This window comes from Prionailurus bengalensis, chromosome D4, assembly GCF_016509475.1.
Source record: "Prionailurus bengalensis isolate Pbe53 chromosome D4, Fcat_Pben_1.1_paternal_pri, whole genome shotgun sequence".
Classification (NCBI taxonomy): domain Eukaryota; kingdom Metazoa; phylum Chordata; class Mammalia; order Carnivora; family Felidae; genus Prionailurus; species Prionailurus bengalensis.
Window position 1 is genome coordinate 77680649 of NC_057359.1, and position 16030 is coordinate 77696678.

Below are 16030 nucleotides of genomic sequence, written 5' to 3' on the forward strand. Positions count from 1 at the left end.
AATACCTCAATATCAAGCACTAAGGGATAGGGGCAGGTTTTATTAAGGACACCTGTAAGCCAAAGGTCAAAAAGGTCCTCTATTCTGTAAATATCATGAGAGAAGATTCTGGGCCATGAATGATCTGTTAGAAATATAATTGGTTTGAGTCTTGGGGCAAAGACCTTGTTCTCTTGCTACTATACAGTGTGAGAGCGGGGACAACTCTAAAGGAGAGCTTTCTTGCAGGCATTCTGGGGCCAATGCCAGCTGCACGGGTACTTGAGAATGGCAGCCCCCAGTACCTATGACCTTGATAAACTTAGATTTCAGTCACTGGGCAAAAGGTGTTTTCTGTTCTCTTGGAAAACTGGAATCAGGCATCTATTTCCAAGCAATCTGAGTCTTTAGTCATAGCCCCCAAAGCAATCCTACATATCTCTCGTGAATGTGTTGATGAATTGAGCATATCAGGCACGCTCTATTGATTTAAAAGAATATTGATGGATGCATTTCTTTACTCAAAAATGTGTATGTTGTACTTCAGTTTAAAAGCATCGTAACCACTATATGACAAACACTAATACAGGCATTAGGTACACATCAGTGAGCAAAGTAGGGCCACTGGTCAGGGATGATGGGAGGGGGGGTATCAAACAATGTGAAGGGGGGCATGAAAGGTTCAAGCACTGGACACTGTGGAAGGTTGAGGAAGGGCACCTAAACTATAGTGACATCTAAACCAAAATGTTAAGAGGAGCCAGAGATGGACTATGGGAAGAAAGCACTTTCCAGGTAAAGAAATTGGCATGAGCAAAGGTCCAGAGGTGAGGAGAACAGAGCCCATTCACATGGCTGCAAGTGACTCCGTATGGGAGGAGCATAGGGAGAGATGAAAAAGTAAACAGGGCCCAGATCAGAAAATGTTCAGGTTATGCTAGGAAATCTGACCACTATCCTAAGGATACCCTTAGGAAACCTTATCCCGAGGAAACCCTCGAAGGGTTTTAAACAAGAGAAGAGCATGGTCAGATTATGTTTTTAAAGGGGCTGCCTAACAACACTCTCCAATAAAAATATAATGTGAATGAAAATGTGAGTGACATTTGTAATTTTAAATGTTCTAGTAGCATTTTTTTAAAAAAGGAGGTAGATTAAAATAATTTTAATGTATTTCACATAATATAATATATCTAAAATTTAATGTTTCAACATGAAATCAACACAAACATTATTAAGGAGGTAATTCACATGCTTTTGTTTGCACTGGGGCTTCAGTATTCAGTGTGCTTACTGCCCATCTCAAATTCAACTAACCACTCTCAAGCACTCAATGAATGGACACATGAGGCTACAGGCTACTATAGGAGTGCAGGCCTATAGGGTGATGGATTGAAATGAGTTTGGGGTGGAGAAGGGCTAAAGGTGGGGTAGGGACAAGACCTGAAGGAACTGGGGAACATAATGCTTATTGTGGGAAAGACTCAGGGCACGAGTGTGTGTACATGGAGTTGATCCTGGGCCACAGACCCAGCTGGGAGGAAGCAAGCAGTTCGGTAGAACTAAGCATTGGACAGGAACTGAAACCAACAAGATACTTTTGTAATATCCACTGAAATCTGCCTCCAGAAGGCCCCATATCATTGTGTTTGATCCTGAGTAAATTTCATCTTCTTGGAATGCTGTCACAGCAAGGAAAGGGGGTAAAGGAGCAGGAGTTAGTCATGGAGGCAGGCAGGCAGGCAGTAGCCAGGTACAGTGAGAGCCAGGCACAGGACTGGGGCTCAGGACAGATCTTTACACTCTGGAAGGGAAAGTATGGCAAGACGACACCAGGGAAGTATATAGAAAGGAAAGGAAAGGGAAGGCAAGGTGAGGAGAAGAATTAAAAAATATAAAGTCTGAATACTTATCATGTGCCAAATAATGCAACCAAATATAACCAGACAGATCACAAAGTCCTATGCAGAGATATATGTAAAACCACTGTAATCCCCCCATCATCATATTACAGTTATGGGTCCCCACTGTATTCCAGCTGTAGTCAGGGATAATCAAATCTGAAATCCACCAGGCTGACTGCCCTCACATTGCTGAAGTGCAAATTCTTACTTCACAGCCCCCTGATGTTTTCAAACCCATCCTTTCTGTGAAAGGAGAAAGCAAATACTACCCTCCCTCTGTGTTAGTTTGAGTTAGAGGGGAACACACAGCAAGATCATGCAGCTGGAGGAGTTGGAGCCTAATGCAACAGCTCCTAGTTGGTGAGCACAGCCCTTCCTTCCCAGGTACACACATGCTAACAAGGGGCCTCGGTAGAGACAGGTTTAGTTGACAGCCCCACACCTCTCCAACTCACCTTCAGATCCTATTGCCCAAGCTGGTTAAACTTTCTGGATTCTTCTCTGATGGAGAGAAAGGAAAACTCTCTCTCAGGAGACACACAGGCCCCTTTCAGTGATTTACCTGTTTTAGGTGTGCTCTTTTCCCAATGCCCACAGAGAACCCCCAGCTTCCATGCTAATCCCTGGATCTAAACAGATGCTGAGTGGGTAGAAACTTAAGTAGGACCCTAAGTTCCACATGCCAGAAAAGTTTTAACCTCAGTTCCGCTCCAATCAGAATGCCTGAATGCATTTTTATTCTTTTCCTTCCACCTTTTTAAAAAAGTTTTATTTATTTTTGAGAAAGAGAGAGAGAGAGAGAGAGAGAGAAAACAGGGGAGGGACAGAGAGAGAGAGGGAGACACAAAATCTGAAGCAGGCTCCAGGCTCTGAGCTAGCTGTGGCAGAGGCCCTGATGCGAGGCTCGAACCCACGACCCACGAGATCACCACCTGCCAAAGTCGATGCTTAACCAACTGAGCCACCCAGGTACTCCTCCATCCACCTTTTCATTTTATGGATGGGAAACCAAGGTATGGGACCGTCAAGTAACATGTCTGACATAGGAATGTGACACAGCCAGGATTCACACTGAAGTCTGCTCACTCCATAGTCCATTATTTTCCTCTTGGACAACTCTGCCTTGCTATTCGTATGGAATAAATCAAGGATCCAGCCAGCAGAGTGGGGCACACCACAGTTATAAAGTCCAAGGCTTAGGATTAAAACTGAGCTTCAAGGTCAAGGGAAAGACAAACTGAAGAAGGGACTGAATTCTGCATGGTAGAGTCTACAGTAAGAATTCTACAACCATCCTTCTACCATCCCATGATATTTAGAAGGATCATGATTTAGTAGCATGATGGTTACAATCTCAGCTGGCCTTCAAAGCTGGACTCTGAGTTTGAGTCCTGACCTGCAGGCTGTGTGGCTTGAGGTCAATTACTCAATCTCTTTGTGCTTCAGTTTCCTCATCTGCAAATATGGAAAAAAGAGCACCCGACTTCATAGAGTTGATCAGAATGAACACTCATTAAAGTTTATTTTTACAATGCCTAATGCCTCTGCAGTGCAATTCAGACATTAACTAGCTGGGGTTACTGCAGACTCACAGGCTGAGAGCAGTCTTCAAAGACTGCGCTCACTGCAGACACCACCCTCAAGCCCAGGTGTTCCTAAGCCACTTACCCTTCTGACCAATTGGCCACAAATTCAAGAGTTTCCACTCTTGTGGAAGTTCAATAATTCTCTAGAACAACTCACAGAACTCAGGAAGGCACTATACTATGATTACAGTTTTGTTATAAAGGGTACAAGTGAGGGCAATCAAATAAAGAGAACATAGGATGAGGTCTGAGAGGGTCCCAAATGCAAAGCTCCTATGTCCTCAGGATGCATCTCCATCCTGGCAAATCATTGTGTACCTGCAACCTGGAAGTGCACGTGTTGCTGACCTGGAATGGCCAGCCCCTATCCTAAGTCTGCCTTGGAACCCCTTATAAAATTTCATTCTAAGTAGCATAAGGTCAGTTGTGGTCTGAGAAGTCCACCAGGAATAAATTCCAGTGGTTTAGAGGCTCCCTCCCAAGAACCAGAAACAAAGGCCAAAAAAGTCTTTATAATACAACAATCTGGTATACAGTAAATGCTATATGAATATTAATATATACCAAGGGTTGGCAAACATTTTCTGTAAAGGCCCAAACAGTAAATACTTTAGGCTTTATAGCCACAGAGTGTCTGTGACATTCTTGACTTTTTCTTTTTTTATAGCTCTATAAAATGTAACACTCATTCTTAGCTCAAGGACCATATGAAACAGGTCATGGGCAGGCTGGCCCACCGCCATAGTTGGCTGATCCCTGATATATACCATTGTTAATGTAGGCAACTAATGGATACCATATAATAAGTACTTCTATTATTATTGCACTGGTGTTGTTGCTGTCATCATCATTATCATAATTATCACTGAAGCAGGGGTAGGTTTTCACACAACATGGCAGAGAAGATTGAGGAATTTAGCCAATGAGCCAATTCAGCTCATTTCAACTGTTGAATTCTTTGTCATTGTAGAAGACTGGTACCATTCCACTCACATGGAACTCTGCGTCATATTTTGACAGACTAACCCAGCTGTAGTTTGGAAATAAGATGTGTAAAGAGAAATCATTGCTGTTGTACGCATTGTCTGACATTTTATTTCTTGTTCTATTGTATTGGTTCACTGGGTAACTTTGTCTAAAAGGGAATTGCATTCTGAAAGTGCTGTCTGTATTGTCAAAAAATAATTTTTAAATCCTCTGATTACCACTTTGGTTGAGAGGTCTTCTCTTCTGTCTTTGTCATCTCCCAGGTTGCCCTCTTGCACTCATAGTTTCCTCCCTAAAGAATGCTCCATTCCCCACTTTGCTCAGGTGAAAGGGGAAATAACCATGAATTAGGTGCCAGCGTTTCACTCCTGTAATTCCCTGGGCTGGAACTGGTGCAATAGGAATATTAGCAACCGCTTACCTTAAGGATCATATAAATTAGCATTAATAATGAAGAGGGAGAAAAGCAATGGTCTTTGAGATTCAGGGACTGCTCAAAATTTTGGCATGGGGCTCTTTGCAATATTGACTAATGAGCAAGAACTGGGGAAATCATTTTAAAGATTTAAACCACTTGTTTTTTAATTCATGTGAGCATCGGTCTCATTTCATTCTTAAATATTTGCCCTCCTTCCCAGAAGCAAGATTTGCTTCAGGAGTGGACAAATTATATGGCATTTGTCTAAAATGATAGGTCTAATTATGGCTCTAAAATTCTGAAATATTTTTGAGCTCCCACTAAAAAGTCAAATGCAAATAATTCATAATGATTTCAAAATTGATTTGAGGTCCCATTCCTCTATACTGAGCCTGAGAGAGGAGGATCAAATACTAAGCAAAAAAGGGATAAAAAAGACTTTCTCTTTTCGAGTACCTTCTGAGCTTCTTGGGAGTTGGACAAGAGTTTGAGAGAACAGAGAAGGCAATACAAAAGATAGAGGACATTCAGTAAACAGAGACATGTACGCACAAAATGGGTCAGGATGATTTTGTCAAGCAAGAAAAATATAGATAAAACCTAAAAATGTATATTTCTAGAATCTTTATACTTTGTAAATGTAACTTTAAAATATGTTCAAGGCAAGGGCACCTGGGTGGCCCAGTTGGTTAAGCCAGCACTTATGATTTCAGCTCAGGTTGTGATCTCACAGTTCATGGGACCAAACCTGGTGTCAGGCTCCACGCTGAGTGTGAAGGCTGCTTGGGATTCTCTCTCTCCCTCTCTCTCTGCCCCTCCCTTATTCATGCATGTGCACGCTCTCTCAAAAATAAACATTAAAAAAATATATGTTCGAGGTGGCTGGGTAGCTCAGTTGGTTAAGTGTTCAACTTCAGCTCAGGTCATGATCTCGCAGTTTGTGGGCTCAAGCCCCACATCAGGCTCTGTGCTGACAGCTCTCAGAGCCTGAAGCCTGCTTTGGATTCTGTGTCTGTCTGTCTGTCTGTCTGTCTGTCTCTCTCTCTCTCTCTCTCAAAAATAAACATTAAAAAATTATATATATATATACACACACATATATACATATATGTATATACACATGCACACACACACACACACACAGAGATATATACACAGATATACACACACAGGTTTTATATATAATTATATAAATGCAGGTGGGCCTCCCTTAACCCAAAACGTGCTTCTGCAGAAATGAGAGTAACCACCATTTGATGTCATATCACATGATCACTGTATCAAGACCTCCCATGCTGAACCTTGTGGTGATACTTTCTGTAAAGCAATGAGTATTTTAAAATTTAAAGCATCAGCTCTGCGGTTTCTGTCATTTGTAAGAATAACTTTCTGTGAAGAAGAGGTTGCTTAACCTGAGAAGTAGCTAGGCACTTACCACTGAGGGCAAAGTAGCTAATGTTATTACGGGGATAGAGCCAGGCATGGAGTTGTGGGTGTGGGCAGTAGTTACATCAGAGGCAATTGGGAGCAAGGAGGCTTTCTCAAATCTCTGTGTCTTTACACAGGCTGTTTCTTCTACGTGGAAACTGTTTCCTCTGCATTGACCCAACCTGTAATGTTCAACATAAGCACATCCTTTAAGACGTCTCTCAAGCAATACTACTCTTGCAAGGCATTTCCTGCAGCCTCCAGTTTGATTTATGTGTCCACCTCTCCTTTCTACTTTTTGCTAGTAACCAGTCCATACCTCTGTCCTAGTGCTTATCACTGTATCATGCATGTTGATTTCCTCATCTATTTCTTTCCCCAGCCTGGTTCAATGATTTTAACTAAATGTGCTATATAGTCAATGCGTAATGAATGTTAGATGAATTAATGAATTAATGGACTAATGAAGCATTGGATAGATGAAGACAGTCTTTTACTCCCTCAGGTAGTAGTCTGAATCCTGGTAATATGAAAACATTTCACTAAAGAGTCCATGCATGTACCAGGGAAAATCTAGATTGTATGTGTTCCCAGGGGAATTGATAACCATACATCTGAAGTTGTGTTTTGGACAAACTGAACAGTGCTAGAAGAGCTTATATACATCGCTTCTGCACCTTTCCTATCTCTTTAGTCCCTCCATAAAATTTCTTACAATGCAGGCCTTCTTTACTTTGTCAATGTCTACTTCTCCCCCTGGCTTCCAGGAGAGTTTTATTTGTGTGAGTGAATATCATAATGTTGTGAAGTTAGTTTTTAAAAGTTTAGGTAGCAGGAGTTTCTTGACCTCCTGAAGCCAATTTGCAGATTCCCAGAGTTCTAGGTATTAAATAAAGAACACTGTAATATTTTTTAAATTATTAGATTTTTTCCACTGAGATTTTTAAAAACTATGTATTTACATTATATATATATATATATATATATATATATATATATATATAAATACACACACACACATATATCTCCCATTATTTCATGAACAGAGAAGATCAGTACCTATTTGCTGAAATAAAATTATAGCAACAATGACCTAGTAGTGGAAGATGATGGAGTCAACCTTAGGGATAACTCAAATGTCAAAACCAGGCTGATCACATAATTGAATTAATCCTGGGTAAAAGAAAGGCAAAAAATTATAGCTGATGTTTGTATAAATCTATTTTTATAAATATTGGATACTGGTGGGAAAGTGTTCTTTAAAATTTTTTTTAATGTTTATTATTTATTTTTGAGAGAAAGAGGAAGAGACAGAGCATGAGTGTGGGAAGGGGCAGACAGAGAGAGGGAGACACAGAATGTGAAGCAGGCTCCAGGCTCTGAGCTGTCAGCACAGAGCCCGACGCGGGGCTCCAACTCACAAACCATGAGATCATGACCTGAGCTGAAGCCGGATGCTTAATGAACTGAGCCACCCAGGAGCCCTGACAGGAAAGTGTTCTTAAATAAACCAATTTAAATCTAATACTTGTCTTCAATGAGCCTCAGTTGTCTTCTCTATAAAATGGGAACAAACTCCTTTGCCTTGAATACCTAACAGACTTATGGTGAGATCCAATAATGAAAGGGAAATCATATTGTAAACTGCTAGATGCTACCAAGGCTGGTAGAATTTACTGAATTAAGTTCCTGTTCTCTGCCAAGAAAACAATAACTGAAATCGTATTCATGTAATAATAGATGTCTGCTGTGTTCATGTAATAGTAGATGCCAGGGGGCTCACAAACAATATTGTTCCCAATGCCGGACATGGGATGCAGGGCCTGTCTGATAAAATTAATGAAATCACCAACATGGAATGAAGTGCTTACAGAGGTGCTGATAGAGATGTGGTAAAGGACCTGCTTTTCATTACTTAGGTGATGTAGATAGAGAGCAGAGGAATTAAGCCTGCTTCCAACTCCTTCTTGGGCCCTAAAGACACTGAGTAGCTTTGAGCATGCAGTTTCTACAGCAGGAAGAAATCTTAAAAAAAAAAAAAAAAAAAAACAAACCTGGAGAAAATCCTCCCAAGTTTCCACTCTCTAAATTGGGAAAGTAGGTGGAGATCAGAGGACACCACTGAGATTCTGATTACAGTTATGAATGATATCCACCCCCTCTAAGGGTTCTGCACCCACTTCTACCATAGGGAGGGTTTCCACACCAACTAGCAATGCTCTCACACCAGCTGGGTGTCCTATAGTTCAACTCAATTCTGGCACTACCTATTTGCAGACACCATCAGGACCCCCAGGTTAAGGGCTCAGTTGTATAAGACCATGCACGCCCCTCTCCTCTCACTTCAGAGGCCGATCGCAAGTCCATATTGTACCTAAGTTTCTGACCAACTGGCTATGGCTCACAAGTTTCAATGACCCCTTTCTTGCGTTTGATTAATTTGCTAGAGCAGCTCACAGAACTCAAAAAAAACATTTTACTTACTAAATTTTGTATTATTACAAAAAGGTATAACTCATGGGGTGCCTGGGTGGTACAGTCAGTTAAGTGTCCGACTTCGGCTCAGGTGTTGGTCTCTTGGCTCGTGGGTTGGAGCCCTGCATTGGGCTCTGTGCTGACAGCTTGGAGCCTGGTGCCTGCTTCACTTCTGTGTCTCCCTCTCTCTCTGACCCTCCCCCACTCATGTTATCTCTCTCTCTCTCAAAAATAAATAAACACTTAGCAGCGCCTGAGTGGCTCACTCAGTTGAACCTCTGACTTTGGCTCAGGTCATGATCTCACGGTTCGTGAGTTCGGGCCCCGCGTCGGGCTCTGTGCTGACAGCTCAGAGCCTGGAGCCTGCTTCAGATTCTGTGTCTCCCTCTCTCTCTGCCCCTCCCCCACACATGCTCTGTCTCTGTCTGCCTCTCAAAAATAAAGAACATTTAAAAAATTAAAAAAAAAAAAAGATGTAACCCAGAAACAGCCAGATGGAAGAGATGCATAGGGGAAGGTATGGGGAAGGGACATGAAGCTTCAATGTCCTCTTTGAATGAACTACTCTTCCCAAATCTCTACATGTTCACCAGCCTAGAAGCTCTCAGGACCTCATTCTTTTGGATTTTTATGGTGGCTTCATTATATAGGCACAGTTGATTAAATCATCACCTTTGGTGATTAATTTGACCTACAACCCCTCTCTCCTCCCCAGAGGTTGGGGGTTGGGACTAAAAGTTCCAACCCTCTAATCATCTGGTTGGCTCCCCTGACAACCAACTCCCATCCTTAGGTGCTTCCCAAAAGTCATCTCAATAACATGGCAAGAAACACCTTGATCACTACCATCAGTTAGGAAATCCCAAGGGTTTTAGGAGCTCTGTGCCAGAAATGGGGACAAAGACCAAATATGTATTTCTGATTATAAACCAAAATATCACAGCTCAAAAGGAATCATCATATGCATACATTTTTCATATATTTTCAGGCTTTTCTAGATTCCTTAGGGTCTCTGAAATCCAGGTTAGTAGTCCCTAAATTCTATTATAACTAGTTTTCACTTCTGATGAATGAAAGCCACACTATATTGAGTGATTCCTATATACTAATATACTACCCTATACCATGCACTATATCTCATACAATTCTCACAACAGCACTAATTGGTAGGGCCTATAATTCCTTCAAATTGCATAGGAGATTGAGGCTCAAAGCAATACAATGATTTATGCAAGATCACACAATTAAAAAGCTGGGAACTGAACCAGAACTAGCTGTTTCCAAAGTGAACAAGGCAGAGCTGAGGTATGCCTGAGATGACTTTAGAAATCCATGTTGCTTCTATTCAGAGTGAGCCTAAGTGTTCCTCCTATGGGGAATGAACAGTGGAGGATGAAGCCTAAGGCCTGAGCCCTGCCCTTGCTCTCTTTTTCCTCAGCCATGGAAAGAGCTCAGGAACACAAGTGGCTTGATTAGCTGTGTCTCTCTGGGGATGTGTGACAGCCCATAGGGTTGTGACTGTGGGGTTGGGAGTAACAAAGCAGTCGACCTCTGAATGTGGAGGGGGCATCCCCTGTGTCTCTGAGGGGCCCACAGGGTGCAGGTGGCACTAATTTCACAGGAAAGCAAGGTGTTTGCCAAAGGAAGGACAGATGGTTCCAGTCACCAGTTATTTATTTCTATAATTAGCTGCATGCTGCGATCTCAGATCATGGAGAAATTACTACTTCCTATGGAATTCCTCCCATTATTAGGGAAGAAATGGGAATTGGAAGCCAAGGAAAGGATATTTGTGGGATGGTAACTCCCCAAATCTCTGAGCTTTCAGTTGTACTGGGAAGGAGAACATGGTCTAGGGTAATAATCTGAATCAGCTAAAAGGATTGAGTTTTAAATCCAATTGTACCATCGTCCTGTGTTTTCACAAATTAATCCTTTCTGAGTTCATGTTCTTCATCCAGCAGAGAGGGAAATTTTGAAAAGGAAGTTTGACCACGGATGTGACAGACTCCTGTTGGCTACATGATTGGGCCCATGAAACATATTAAGACAAAAAACAAACAAGCAAACAAAAAGATTCCAGAATCAAGTATATCAACAAACAGATGTGAATCTCAGTCAAGGGATCCTACTTAGTAGCTAACTAGCTCTGAACAAGTGACTTCAAATCACTCTCTCTGTAAATGGAATAACTGTGTCCACCTAGCTGAGGTGTTATGAGAATTGAATGAAAATATACGTGCAATATCCTAGACCAGCTGTTGGTATAAAGTAGGCACTCAATAAATGGACATCCATTTTATTATTTTAATTCAGTGGAGAAGACAGAGATCTAAAAACAAAATATTAATCTACTGTGACACAGAATAAGTCTCATGCTGAAGTGAACTAGAGGCAATTCATCTAAGATTGCTAAGGATCAGGAAGGAGTCCTAAATACTGATAGCATTCTGTGGTCCACTTTGAACAACAGGTGTGGTTCTCTAGACATTCTCTTGTAATGATGCAGATTTCTGTGAATCTGCTATTCTGTGAATAGCCTTGTGGACTGCTATTCTGACCCAAACTATCATCCCTTTCAGTATAATCTGGACTTGCATTCTGCTTTAGAAGTGAGATTAGAATTTAGAACATGTTAGTGTCTATACTTCTGATATTCTCCTTGTAATTAGCACCTTGCACATCATCAAATAACAAGGTTTATACATGTGGAGATAAACTGAATCAAAAAGAACCACCCTTTTTATGTAAGCCAAGAAAGAGAAACAGACTCACAAGACAGCCAGCTCCTGTCTGCCCACTTATTTGCGTATCTTAATTGATATTTTCAAGTCCATTTTCCTTTAAAGAGCTTCAGGCCCTCCGCATGTATTTGTTGCAAAACCTCTTAATGACTGTGTGGTGCAAGAAAATAGTCCTAGTAATATAATAGTACATTATTTGTGTGTGGTATTCCACCACACTATGTATCTTTTCTTGCTCAATCACAACAACCCAACAAAGTGGGGGTAGGTAGAGTGAGAAGAAAATTAAGATAATATAGATTATACCTCAAACTCGTCATGACTATGATTTAGCCACTCCTCTCCCTCAAAAATCCGATGACCCCTACCTCAGTTAATGGAATTCTCATCTATACACTTGGGCAAGCAATGCATTTACAGTCTTCTCTGATACCTGCCTTTCCACCTATAATCACTCTGGGTACAGTTTGTGAAATGCATTAAGAGGGAGGAGAAAGCAAATGGCGTTGGTGTGCAGATAAAATAGAAAGATACTGTAAAAGTCTCAACAAAGTGTGATGGTGGCTTGGCTTTAGGATATTGGTGATGGAGATGAATAGAAGCATAACTGGAAGATATTTACAAAGAGTTCATGGTTTTGCATAAGTCTCAAAGCTAGGATAGGACAGAACTTAGGGATGTAACTTTAGCCCTTCGAAACCATTTCGAGGACAGTTTCTTCTCTCTTGCCATTCAAAGGCATGCCCTTTAAGTGGAGGAACACTGACCAGAGGCTTTGATTTCCAGGTGTTTTATATGTAAAATGAAGCTAATAATGCCACATAACTCATACAGCCAATTAGATAACACACACAGATGTTGAGCACTTTGCTCCACACATGATGAAAGTTCCAGAAATGTTTGCATGCAAGTTTTTTCTATGCTTCTGTATCTTACAACGATAACTAACATACGTTAAAAAGAGAAAGCAACAGGGGGAAAATTAGAACTGTCAGGTTCCTACTGTCCTTTTGTGTCTGCCCTATGCTTTCCCTCATTTTACTAAAGCCAGAACCCAGCCAATCTGAGTCTTCAGTCACCGCTTCCCACCTAACACAGATAAGAGGTTGTGAAAGGAATTGCATCGTCCAGTTCTGTGTGTGTGTGTGTGTGTGTGTGTGTGTGTGTGTTTCAGATTAATTTTGTGAGAAAAGCAGAAGTTGCTGCCTTGATTTGTCCTTGGAAAGAGCCCTGCTCTTCTTGATTGAAGATGTATTTTTACAGCCTAAATGTGCAGGTCAAAGTAATTTTTTGACAGGTAAAATACTTAGCTGTGACTGCCCATGAATCTTCTTTCCCACCCCCCCCCAACATCCCCTTCCCTTCTCCTGTTAATATCTGTCTCATCTTACTGAAGCCTCATACCTGTCTATCATTGCCTCTCTCTGACCAGCCAGCACCTTCTTTGCGTCTACTCTCTGCACTCCTTGATTCTTATCCTGCTGAATGTGGAGTCTGGCTCTGAATTTGTTCTCAGGCCTTGACCTCTTAAGTCCTTGCCTCTTAAATCAAGATATGAGTACCTCCTGGGAGATTCAGGGGGGTGGTGTCAGAGTGGGGATCAAACTCCCAGGACACTTTACCAGCATGCCACATAATTTTAATTGAATAGTATTTAACTTAAAACATGTACATATCTTTTTTTTTAATGCAATAAATTCAAACAAAATGCCAGGTCTACCATTTAACAGTTTTGTGACCTTGAGATATTTCTTACCCATGCAATTGAATATCTTATTCTGCAAAATATCTCTTAGAAGTAAATAAAATAAATGTGTGAAACACTGATCATGTTGCCTGGCACAGAGACTTGCTTAATAAGCACTTAATCTTCAAGTTACAGATGAGTAAACTGAGATTCAGAGAGAATTATTTGCCCTAAATCAGAACTGACAAGTTACAGACCCGAGACTTGAACATCATCTGGAACCTGGCTAGTCTAATTCCCCAATCCACGACCTAGATCAAATCCAAATAAACACTGTGCTTGGGTGGTAGACACTTTGGGTTATGCCCAACAACCCCCAAGACTATGATTTATGCCCACTGCCTTTGAGGGGATGTGGTCAAGATGATCTGATCTTTAATGCCATGCTTCCTGTTTTCTTGCACGAAGATTCTGGGTTGGTAAAACTAACCAATCAAACAAATGCTCTGTCAGTGTAGTTCATTCCTGAACGTGGCTTTTGCAAAGCTAACCCCTTCAAGCTTTAGTCCCATGTCCTTTCCTCTTGTTCTTCTTGTTCACCACTAGCCCCTTTGTAAGTCTCACCTCATCCCTCTATATTGCCACCCCCAGTTTCCTTTCTTGTTTCTTCTACTGATAAACCACACACACTGTTTTATCTCCTGCTGGCAGCTTCCTTGCTATTTTTCTTTCTGGAACACTCCCCTTCCCTGATGGTGCCACCAATTCCTCTGCCTCTCTAGCAAACTCTGACCTATACCCACACTTCCTATCTTACCATAATACTTCCTCTAGGAAGCCTTCTGTGATTTCTCCCTGCATCCTCACTACAGCCAACATAGAGGCAGAGGAAGAGTTAGGTGTGGTGCCTCTCTATGCTCTTATATCCCACAAAGTTCCTTAGTTCTAACAATTCTCCCTTTGTATTATGTCTGGTTACCAGTCCTTATCCTCAACTAGTTTCTTGAGCCCAGTGATTGCTTCTTGGATTCAGGCCAGTATCAAAACGCCTGACATAGTGGGTGCTTGATACATATTTCTCAACAAATGCTTTGAATATAATTACTTTGCTTGCCACGACAGGATTAAATGTGCAAGAATTTTGTTAGGAGAAATGCCTGTGAGAGAAGAAGGGCGTGGTAGTACAGGTATGCTCTGAGAGCCCTCAGACCAAGATACAAATTCAACTCTGAGTGAAGGCGAGGGAAGAAGAAGCATCCTAGATTGTGGGGCAGCTTAAGGGAGGTTCAGAAACAAAGACCTGTGTCTTCCAGGAATAGGCCTGCCTTAGCATGTCTTCTGTGCTCAGTCACTAGCTGGGGGCAGCCCTGGAAGCCTGGCCAGGACACGAATGCAGGGACAGATCTCAGAGCACAGCAGCTGGGGCCTCTGTCAGTCACCCTCCCTGCAGGTGGAGCTCTGTGGGCCACAGAGCTCGGTGGCCAAAATACTAAACAGAGGTTGTTATCCACTTAGCCACCCTCCCCCTGATGATTCTTTCATTCATCAATATTTGCTACTTCGGTCTTATGTACCAAGACTAACATCATAGACATATGGAAGTGAAGGGAAAAGTACTTGTCCTTAAAAAGTTTACATTCTAGCAGGACACAGACACATGCACAGATAGCTACAACGTACCTGTAAGTGTAAGATGGAGATAATAGAGTTCTATTGGAGCACAGGGGAGAGGTTACCTATGCCAGGTTTGAGGCAGATGGGGAGAACCAAAGAGGATATGGCATTTGTCCTTCAAGACTCTGGAATTCTGTAGAAGGTAGATGAGAACAAAGACTGTCCTGGGAGAGGAGTAAGTGGAACCTCAACTAGTCTGAGCTCCCTGGAAGTTAAACCATGATGTGATAATCACAGGCACAGAAAGGGGACTCATAGACAAGGCCCAGATTACAAAGGACCTAGTGTGAGCCACACCCTGAATTAGGGCTGGGGACACAGATCACATTGACCTGAGGCCTCAAGGAATTTACACTCTAAAGAGAGACACATGCAGGCAGCTCCATTAATAGATAACAGCAACATAATATCCTAAAAATAGAGGAGGCAATGATACTCTTGTGGAGGGTACTGACCTTCACCCCTCAAATTTTACGTTGTTATTGATGTCCCTTTTGGAGAATTTGAAGGCTGATATCAAGTCTTCATTTATAGAGAGGGGGAAAGAAACAGACGCAGAGGCCAAATATCTTTCAAGGGAACCCAAAAGCATTTGGCAACATTTAAATCAGATCATGCCATTCCAGGTGTAAACTCATCATGTATAGAAAGACATTTGAGCTCCTAAACCTGACATTTATAGCCATATGTGACCTGCCCCTTGGCTATCACTTTACCTCATCTCATGTAATTCTGTGTTCCAGCCACACTGAACCTCCCAGTAGCTCAAACACACCATAGTCCTTCTGACTCTAGAAAGCTGGCTATGGGTGTTGCCTCTACCTAGGATGCACATTCTCCCAGAACTTTGCAGAGTAGACTCCTTAACATTAGGACCTCAGCTTAAATACAGCCTGTCTATGACCATACAATGGAGTGGCCGACCAGTTTCTTTCATTTTGTCAGCCCAGTGTATTTGACCATAGCACATATTACTACCTGGCAGCATATCTTTTTAAAACAAAATTTTCTGTGTGTATTTGATTATTGTCCACTCCCTCCAAACATAATTACCTTGAAAATCTCATCTGCCTGGTTCACAGGTATACCTGCAGCATCTCAAATACCAGTCATCAACATGTATTTACTGAATGGATAAAGAACAAATA